This window comes from Phoca vitulina, unplaced genomic scaffold (assembly GCF_004348235.1).
Source record: "Phoca vitulina isolate PV1807 unplaced genomic scaffold, GSC_HSeal_1.0 scaffold5, whole genome shotgun sequence".
NCBI lineage: Eukaryota > Metazoa > Chordata > Mammalia > Carnivora > Phocidae > Phoca > Phoca vitulina.
Genome location: NW_022589708.1, coordinates 70,011,670 through 70,020,460, shown reverse-complemented (window position 1 = coordinate 70,020,460; position 8,791 = coordinate 70,011,670).

Below are 8,791 nucleotides of genomic sequence, written 5' to 3'. Positions count from 1 at the left end.
TTGTAGCTAACGTGGTGCTCTTCCAACACTACTATGGCTTTATCCATTTTACATGTTTATATTCCTAAAAAGGACTTCCTCCAGGGAGGAGGTGTCCTAAGAGCAGAGAAAACTTCACAAATCCCACCGACTCCTGTTCCTTGAACCTGAGACCAGCCCTGGCACCTGCCCGAAAGCCCTGGTTCCCTAATCCCAGCACAGCTCCTTCAGAGCCTGGCTCTCCACCTTTTTTTTTTTTTTTAAAGATTTTATTTATTTATTTGAGAGAGAGAGGGAGAGAGAAGGAGCTGGGGGTGGGGGGGGAGGGGCAGAGGGAAAGGGAGAAGCAGGCTCCCCGCTGAGCAGCGAGCCTGATGAGGGTCTGGATCCCAGGACCCTGGGATCATGACCTGAGCTGAAAACACATGCTTAACCGACTGAGCCACCCACGTGCCCCCGGCTCTCGATTTTCAAAGACAGGGGAAGAGAGTCTTTTACCCTTCCCAGTATGATGCTCAGCATAGCGTCCGATTTAAATATGATTTATAGTGAAGGATAAGCTGTTTTCTCCATGAACCCCCTGCAGCTAGGCAGGCAGCATTCCGATTTTCTCAGAAATATCTAAAATGCGTAGTAGAAACTTCAGCACAGTCTGCCAGACAGGATACCCAGGAATTGTTGTTCTGGTGTTAGCCTAGAGCAAGCGTCAAGGAGAGAGAACCCCCACATACTCGCACTCTGCCAGGCCACCTACACACGTCTGTCCACTCACAAAAGTGGGGTTTTTAAAATGTGCCTATCCTGTGAGCAAGTGGTTCCTTTCTCCTTCTCAAAATGGGTGTCAAGAGAAAGCTTTAGATATTGTTACAAACACTTTCTTGACCTGGTGTGTGATCTTCATATTTATTAGCATTTTCTCTTTTTTTGTCTTTTCTAGCTGAACTACTACGATTCTATCAGAGCCGTCATTTCAAGCTCCAACCATGAGCCCACTGCTCTAGTAATAGGTACTGCTTACACTCCCCTTACGTTTGTAATATTCTCTGTATGCCAGATCCTTGGATGTCTCCCACCTTTATAATTTCTGCATTGCACCAGGCATCCCACACTCTGCAGCTCAAAATGTGACATCCTCCACTGTTCAGTTTGCTTTATAAGCCTCACACTAGGCTGCTGGAGAGGCAGAGTGAGGGAGGGCAGTCCTATCACAGGGCTTCACACATACTGAGAGCTCGATCAATATTTGTTGATTTGAAATAAGAGCAAAATCCACTTCAGGCAACCTCAGGCTACACCCTTTGAGCACCCCTAATGTGTTACAAGATATTAAATATACAGTAATATCAACACAGGACAGTGGTCTTGGGGCATTTGTGTGAAGTGGGATTGGGAAATTTTTACAATTCAAAAGGCATGCTGGAAATAACAGTTTTTAGTGATGGCAACAGGAAGACCCAAAACCTGAAGACCTTTGCATTTTCTGGAAGCTGGACTTTGACCAAGTGCATTCAAAGAAAGGCCAAGGGAGAACCCAGATCCCAATCCATCCCTCACTTTTACATCCTCAAATGCACAGCTAAGTCCAGACATAGGCTAGGCCAGGCTGATCTTAGGTCCATGAAGTAGGCAATATGGCAGAACAAGTCTGTGTTATTCACATAGGAATCATTTTGTCTGGACCAGATGGATGACAGACATCCTGGTACTGGGTGAATGACTGGTCTAGAGTTGAACCAGGAATCCAATCCCTTTATAATGGATCATTCCCTGGATAACAGCTCATGGTCAGAAGAAGTTGTAATCTCTGGTCCTGAACACTAAGTATCAGACACTGTACTAAGCTCCTTCCATGTATTATTTTATTTAATCTCCATTAACAACCTTATGGTTTAAGTCCCACTATTAGCTCCATCTTACACTTGACTAAGTGAAGCACAGAGTCATTCATTAACTTGTCCTAGGGTATTGTTCAGGGCTTTTATTTTTTTCAGTATTGAAAGAAATGTAATTCAAGTGGGCAAGCAAAAGGAGAATTTTTTGGATGGCTCATATAACATGAGAAGGGCAGAAGCACAACCCAGTGTTAGAAAGTCCTAGAAGCAGTGACTCAGATGCTACTCCGACTCTGTCTCTCTCTCTCTCCTCTGCACAGCAGTTCCCTCAGAGGGTGAAGAGCCCATCTCACATGTCACTTTGCCACCAAGAGAGACTGGCTGTGGCTCTTGGTCCCCAGTCCGGCTGCCCCTGGGAAGGTTCCCACCTTACCAGTTTGGCCCAACTGTGGGACAATTAATTGCAAGCCAACTGACCTAGGAAAAGCAGAGACAATAAGAACCTGGCAGTGCCCATTCAACCACATGATGTATGAAGAGATGTGCTTTCTGGAAGTGGGGATGGGAAGAGGAGATTTACTAATGACAAAAAAGTGAAGAGTGACAACTGCACTGAGTCACATAACTCAGACATGGAAGACCGAGGACTGGAATCCAGGTCCTGTGTCTTCAAGTCCTGTGCTTGTCATCCTTGGACCCACAGCAATGGTGTCCCCTGGGTGTACGCTAGAATTGCAGGGTCCCAGGCTCTCCTTGGAACAATGGAATCAGTCTGCACTTGAAAAAGAACTGAGGGTGACTTTTGTATATGTCCAGTCTGAGAAGCATCCTTTAATCTCGATAACATAAACATTTTCCTCTTTTTTATATTATAGTAATATTTTTATAATTTTTTCTAATAATTTGCCCTTTGAAGATCTTCTCAATTCCTCACATTTACTTTTTTGTTTTTTTTTATTTTTTATTTTTTTAAGATCACATTTACTTTTTTAAACTTCATATTTACCTTGTGAAGCCCTTAAGAGTATGTTGGAAAGCCCCATCCAAGTATCCAGCATCACTATCACCATACTTAATTTTCAAGTTGATACTGACGGTGATTCCTTCCATGTGTTTAGCACTTACTAATTCATAAAGAACTTTCCCATTCATTAGTGGCTCTCAGTCTTGGCTGCCTATTGGATCATCTGGGGACTTTATAAAAGCTGGTTGTCTGGGTCTTATCCTCAGATATTCTGACCTATTTGGCTGGAATAAAACCTGGGCATCAGGACTTTTAAAAGCCCACCCCTTCCCCCCCCCCCCCCCCCCCCGCCCAGTGATTCAAAAGATTTAAAACCAACGTTCGAGGAGGTATGGCCCAGACATCTGTATATTTTGGACACTTCACAGTGACTTTAATTTGTGGGCAAGGGCAAGAACCACTCACATGCATTATATTTCTTATTTGATATTCATGATAGCTGGGTGTACACACTCCATTTTACCAGTGAGGACACATAAGCTAAAGTTTGCCCATTGGGTCACTTGGCTGGAAGAGGTGGAATTGGGACTCAAGTCCAGTTTTTCTGACCCCAAGGCCAGGAGACCACCTGCCATCCCCTAGAGTTGGGCTGGGAAAGTCTTATCCCTCTGCTCCTGGGACTTGTTTTAGGACAGCCTGGTTTCAAAAGGAAGATTCTGACCCTGGAGCAGAATAAACCTCTGATTGCAGAGAAAAGACATGTTCTCGTTCACCCTGGCGTACTGAGAAAGTTGTGGCCAATGAAAGCCACCTTCGATCATCTTTGTGCTCTCTGGATGGGCTCCTTGTGTATGTTGGCTCAGTGGCAGCAGCAGCCTGAGAAAGGAATCCGTGAAAAGCCCAGACACAGACACTCATGTCTGCTGCCCAGCCAGGCTTGCTGCAGAGAGAAGGGGAAGGCTGGGAGGCAGGAGGTATCCCAGCGAGAGGAGAGGCATGACTCTCTCACCGAGAGGAGAGGCATGACTTGGGGCATTTCATTTCATTTGCAAGGTATTTCCTTTGCTGGAATGATCTTCACCTTTTTCTCTTGGCCTTTCTAAATGGCCCTCACCTCTTCTTTCCCTTCCTGTAGCTTCACCCCCTGGATTTTCAGGGCCTTCTGAGAACTCGCCAAGCAGGGCATTTGTAATGAATAAAAAAGTTAACACTTTTTTAAATGACTCAGAAGTCAACCACCCACATAATGACGACAGCCATTTCTTTCATGATGCCTTTCCACCTAGCTGTGCCTCAGCATTTCTGAGATTTGGAAAGGCTGAAATCCTAAGAGTTTCTTTTTCTTTCTTTCTTTCTTCTTTTTCCCCCCTCCTTTCCTTTAGAATCTTGTCCCAATTGCCATTGAACATCATGGAAGATCAGTCATGAGTCATGCCTCAGATCTCAGCCTCCCATCAAATACCACCTTGCTTCCCTGAAGCCCCTTCCACCTCTGATTCACAGCCTTCAAGCTCACGTTGTCTTTCAAGGAAATCTTCCTTTATACATTTCTGATTCACTGACATTTAAATCACCAAAGCGTTAGAAAGAGATTGCAATGGCTAAGAAATTTCTTGGGAATTTTCATTAGACGTTCTTGGAATTGGGAAATTGTGGTTTTCTGAAACGATCATGGATATGAATCCTAAGAAACTAAAATTCAGCCTTCAGAAACTGAAGCAGCTCAAAATTCAGTGTTTGTGCAGAACAGAAGCAATGAATCCAGAATGAGGATCTCTGAGTTCTCTGCAGCTAACAGCTGTGACTTCAGGCCTCCATTTCCTTTCTAGTTCAATAAAAATGCTGGATATGAGCTCTAAGGATCCATCCAACTCATATTCCCTGATCCCTAATTTTGCCAGGAGTCTCCTGTCCATCCCTTCTTCCTTCTCATGTTCCAGAAAGCAAGGGCCACTAAAGCTGCTCATACTCTGAGCCGCTATTAATGGTCTCCAGAGATCTAGACAAGTCTATCATGGGAAGAGCCAGCACTTTCCCCAGCCCAGTTAGCATCTCTGTAGTTTCTCGGGCATGGTGCTAACATGAGAATATTGGGGCTCTGAGAGCCTTTGCCGCCAGACCTCTGGAAAGAGCTGCCTGCCGTTGTTCTTTCCAAGGCCTCACCTTGCAGTCTGTCTACGACCCACTGAAAGCTGGTCTTTGTTCCTGCGTATCTCCATGACTTGTTGCTGGAGCCCCAGAGTTCCGTCCTTGCTCTTCTTCTCTTCCATCAGCCCCTCGGTGAACCCCTCCAGCACCATTTCTGTCCGTTCCCAAACTCAGGTATCTAGCCCAGCTCTGCCCCCAAACTTCAGTCTGGCATCTCCAACTGCCATGAGTCTCTCTCTACAAGACCTCTCCATTTGGATGTCTCATAGGCATCAAAATTTAACCCAAACCCAGATCCACATCTTCTCCCTCACACCATCCTCCCCAGCTTGATTGGTTCTAAGTCCATCCTTCCAGTTGCTCTGGCCAAAACTTACTAGTCACCTTGACCCTCTCTTACACAGCCCACGTCCAACCCACTGGCTTTGCCTTCATACTGTATCTAGGATCTGGCCGTTTTGCCCTACCCCCACCCCCATACCATCTAGTGGGAGTCACTCTCTTCTCTCCCCTGGATTACCGCAAGAGCCTTGCAATTCTCCCTGCTTCCATCCCTCCCCTATGGTCTCTTTTCCACACAGCAGCCAAAAATCCTGGAAAATTAGAAGTTAGACCCATCCAAATCCTCCATCGGGCCCCCATCTCCTTCACAGTAAACCCAAAGTCCTCCAGGGCCCTGTGTGTCAACCCAGCCCTTATATCTCTGGCCTGGTTTCCTACTTCTCTCCCTCAGGCACTCCATCCCACTCACACCAATCTCCTGGAATATATTTAAGATATTTTCACCAGATCCTCCCTCTGCCTGGGAGGTTTTCCCTGCAAATGTCTACATCGTTCACTCCCTCATCTCCTTGAAGTCTTTGCTCAGGCGTCACTTCTTGGTGAGGCCCTGCTTGCCCACTTCATTATACATATCCTAGACAGCCCAGCCCCTGATCCTGGTGTTCATAATCTTCCTTACCTTGTTCTATTCTTCTCTAAATCCATAAATCCAATCACCTTCTCATAGACTATATAATTGATCTCTTGTTTGTCGTCTAAGGTCTGCCTTCGCCCAACAGAAGGTGAGCCCCACAAAGGTAGAGGTTTCTGTTTTGTTCACTGTTGTGTCTCAAGTGCTAGGAATAGTGCCTGGTACATAACAGGTGCTCAATAAATATTTATTGAATGGACTGACCTGTGGTCAAAATTCAAACCACATACCTCTCTCTCCCCAAGTGGTCTTCTGAAGCATTGCCTTCCAGGAAAAGTAGAATTCTGTGGTGACAAGTATTTTCCTCCTGTGCTATCTAACCCCTTTCCATCTCCCCATCTACTGGCCCCCAAGCATGACCCCACAGTGTCCTACAATCACATCACTGCTTCTGTCAGGTATCCAGTATTCACACACACACACACACACACACACACACACACACACTCCTCCACAGGGTGCTATAGCACCAGCTCCCCACCCCTAAATGGGATTTATAGAGAGGGCTCTTATAGGACGTGCTTTCAAGCACATTCGTTAACTCAAGGTGATGGAAGACAGGAATCTCTGACTTCGTTTTGGTTATTAATGAACATCAAAGGGAGATACATCTTGGTTGAGGCCATGGAGAAACCAAGGCTGGGCCTTGAATGTCTTCCCTCTGTAGACCTGGGCAGGGCTCCATTTGTCACAGCAGATCTGTGGGTTCCTGCCACACTGAGGAAACTGATGGAAGGGAGGAATAAGATAAAAGGAAGGATGGGCAGGAGAGGCTCCAAGATCCACCTCAAAAGAGGAAGAGTGAAAGTCTGAGCTTTGAAGAAACACACCCACCTCGCTGCCAATCCCATGGGATTCTTGGAGCCCAGAACTCTGGACGTGGCTCCTGGGTCAACTCTGGTGCTAGCAGCCACAGAACCTTCCTGAAGGACTCCAGCACCTGAGGACACTTATCTGCTAGTTAGTGTGCTAGCGATCGGAACCTGCCTTGAATCTGCTCTAGGTTTCCATGGTGATTGCTTTAAACTTTTCATCATCCTTCCTTCAGACCTTGGGGGAGAACTATGCTCTCTGGTTTCCATGACAACCATTTAAACATGTATCTCTGTCTGGCTCTGTTGGAAGAGAACTGCTAGAGATACATGCAAATCAACTGGCTGCTCTCCCTCTACTTAAAAAAAAATAAAAATAAAGTGACACACCTGCTCCGAAGGTTCCGATCTTTGCTCATAACAAGAAGGGTGAAGGTGTCAAACTGGTGTTTGAGGAGGGTTTGCTGCATTGCTTTGATACTTCAAGTGCTCACCCAGATACACAGGTTCACTCTACCGTCTTAAGTAATTATCTGCACTCAGCGCTTACCCTCCCCTCCCCTCCGTCTAGCAGATGAAAGAGCTCCGAGTTCAAGGCTGTTTACCTTCCTGCTGCATGCCAAAGGAGGAAGGGAAGGACGGGGCCAGAGAGACTAGCTATCTGCCCTACCCAAGCCAGTCCTTCACCACTGCCGGGAGAAACTGTGGACAGCAGGTTGTCAATTCAACTCACCATCTGTAAACTATCCCAGCACTCAGACTGTAGCCCAAAATAAGGTGGAAATCACATACCCCAGTCATTCGGAAATAGAATTCATGGACTGGAGAACAGCCAGGTGACTCTGAGGAAAAGAAGTTCAGAAGAAGTAGAAAGATGATGGCCCTCTTTCCCTTCCCAGACACCTTCCTGTCCTCCCCCACAACAACACGCTCCCAAACCAGAGGTCACCAGAGGCAGCGGTGTGCCAAACAGCCACAGACAGATCTAAAACAGGATCCTGTTTTGAAACTGTGTACCAAACTTTAAAATTCTGACAGTTTCCAATGAAAATAGACACTTCCCACTTCTCCTGAAACTTAGCAGATCTGCATCAGAGTCCTACTTCAGGAGAGTCTGCTGGATTGAAGAAGCACCACCCCCTGAGATGAACTGAAGCATGCACTGGCTTTGGTCCAACTTTCCCGAATAGCAAACTTTTCTCCTTGCTCCTGGAAAACAGTTGAATTAGTAACTTATGATAACACGCACGACATCCAGACAACACCAATCATCCCTCAAGTAATTGCTGACGTCACAAACCATGAAAGAGAATTCTTATTTGGGTGTGGGGGCAGGGGGAGGCTGGAAGATGAAATATTCTTCCATCTTCTTCATCTGAGGCCCTTCAGCCACCTTGGACACAGCTAAGGTCGGAGGTCAGGGTAAGCTAGATGGGGATTTCCTTCATGATCATCTGGTGAGACTATGTCTTACACTTACAGGAAGGCCTTTGACTGCTTCGGTATGCAGCTACTGTTTTGATTTTACTCTTCAGTAGGTTCATAAGCCAAAAAGTCATTTGGCTAAAAATATATGTCAAAATAATTGTAGCAGAAAGTTGGCTGGTTAGTGGATGAAACTGATAGGTCAATTCAATGAGCCCTCATTTAGGGCTTGAGACGTGGCTTCGTTGCCTTGTTAATGACAAGTTTGTTAACCCCCATAGTGTATATTTTCTTATCTGTCCCATGGAGGTAAAGGTGCTTGCCTCACTGAGTTTCTAGGAGGTTCAAACAAAATCGTGTACAGCGAGACCCTGTCACAGTGCCTGATGTTCAGTAAAGATCTATTAGGAGCCAGGTTCCTCAGAATGAGATGGCCTTCTTCACATTTCCTCCTTCCCCCAGGTGACCTTTCCTGCGTCTTTCTAGAGAAGGAGGGGAAATGAGTCTTGCTCTTCTTACCGACACCGTTTTCATCCTAAGGACTATCCATGGTGTAACACCAGGGGGTGAAAGAGAAAGAAAAAAGTAGTCCTCGCTGAAAGCAAAACCAGGACCTTTAAAAATAAGCAACTTGTCAGAAAATTGACTGATCATATTA